Genomic DNA, 2036 nt, shown 5'->3' on the forward strand with positions numbered 1-2036 from the left:
GAGAATAATGTCCCTGTTGGCGTGTGTCATGGCTTAAGATATGCGTGTGTGTTCAGTGTGCTAGAGTTGCCCCCGCCTGTTCTAAACGAAAGTTTCTCGCTTGTCGCCACCGGTAGTCTAAGGTATTACAGAATGACACCAACCATAGCCTGGAAATATTTTTACGCAGTGACTTCGCAATGAAGAACAACGGTTCGTTTACTGTACAGGATTAAAAATTTGTTTGCCATTTCTATGAAATAATAAAAGAGGAAGGAAATTATGGTGACAATAATAAATTAAATTTCTCCAGCAGTATGCGATTGGTTGTCAACGGCATTGCCGCAGTGGTAACACCGGTTCCCGTCGGATCACCAAAGTTAAGCGCTGTCGGGCTGGGCTAGCACCTGGGTGGGTGACCATCCGGTCTGCCGAGCGCTGTTGGCAAGCGGGGTGCACTCAGTCTCTGTGAGGCAAACTGGGGAGTTACTTGATTCAGGAGTAGCGGCTCCGGTATCGTAAACTGGCAAAACGGCCGGGAGTGCGGTGTGCTGACCATATGCCCCTCCATATCCACATCCAGTGACGCCTGTGGGCTGAGGATGACACGGTCGCCGGTCGGTACCTTTGGGCCTTAGTTTCATAATAAATTAAAAACTTAACAATAGTTCATTCATATTATACTACAAGAATGACAAGTAGCCGTTCTGCTGCATGTGTCTATGTAAAATGCTTTTATGTAATCGTATACCTTGAAAACGGACAAATTAACACGAGAAGAAGAGTTATTTAACCTCAGTTTTCATCCTTTAGTACTGGCTATAATTGACGGCCAAGTAGTGTTATCATCCCCGATTAAAGCCTGATTTTTGAGCAGTTTCAAAAAAAAAAAAAAATAGAATCAATAGGGGAATACTGGTGATTTTTTTGTTATATTCAGCTACTTATCACTATTCGAGAAAAGCAGCGAACGGTGCACGGGCTAAGTTTTCTTTTATTTGCCTATTTAATTTAGTATGTTGATTCTATGTATATAACCGGATCTTCAAAAAGGCTCAGAAAATGGCTCTGAGCACTATGGGACTTAACATCTGAGGTCATCAGTCCCCTAGAACTTAGAACTACTTAAATCTAACTAAACTAAGGACATCACACACATCCATGCACGAGGCAGGATTCGAACCTGCGACCGTAGCGGACGCGCGGTTCTAGACTGAAGCGCCTAGAACCGCTCGGCCACACGGCCGGCAAAAACGCTCAAAATAACCGTTCTCTGAAGTAACCGATTAACTGTTGTTATGCCTTTTATTTCCTGTAATGATCTTAATAACTGAACAAAGACTGAAAAACAACTGACTCATTCAGTTTCAAGGTACATGGAATCAAAATAGTAAATTAAATAAGCATAAAAAGAAAACTTAGTGTGTCCACCATTCGCTGTTCTCCTCGAAAGTGGTAAGTGATTCGATACTACAAAAAGTCTCTGACATTCGCTTATTCATTCAAATTTTTAGAAACTCTGCGCAAAAATAACGTTGTAATGGTGGATAATACCACTATTTGGGCATTACGAGTAGTCACTGCTAAAGCGTGTAAATTGAGGTTGAAGAACTCTACTTTTCATGTTAATTTGTCCGGTTTCATAAGCTACCAGCAGATGAAGACGTATTATGTAGACACAGGCAGCAGATCACACATTTTGTATTTTTATTGTGAACTAGGAATGAACTGTTGTGTTTTAAGTTATTTCCTTACATGTCGTCAGAATTGTGTTGTGGCTTCTCCCGGTCTTTAACTTTCAAAGCAAATGGGGCATTGCAATTAACTGACACTACACTCCGTGAAATACTTGCAGAGCCGGCCGGTGTGGCCGAGCGGTTCTAGGCGCTTCAATCTGGAACCGCGCGACCGCTACGGTCGCAGGATCGAATCCTGCCTCGGGCATGGATGTGTGTGTTGTCCTTAGGTTAGTTAGGTTTAAGTAGTTCTAAGTTCTAGGAGACTGGTGACCTTAGATGTTAAGTCCCATAGTGCTCAGAGCCATTTGAATCATTTTG

The 2036-nt window shown here is 42.5% G+C and overlaps 1 pseudogene; it reads left to right on the forward strand.

Annotated features, from left to right (window-relative positions):
• Positions 1 to 308: 308 nt before the first annotated feature.
• LOC126261294 (5S ribosomal RNA) lies at positions 309 to 426 on the forward strand (annotated as a pseudogene).
• Positions 427 to 2036: the final 1610 nt, after the last annotated feature.

The sequence above is a fragment of the Schistocerca nitens genome, chromosome 5, assembly GCF_023898315.1.
Source record: "Schistocerca nitens isolate TAMUIC-IGC-003100 chromosome 5, iqSchNite1.1, whole genome shotgun sequence".
NCBI lineage: Eukaryota > Metazoa > Arthropoda > Insecta > Orthoptera > Acrididae > Schistocerca > Schistocerca nitens.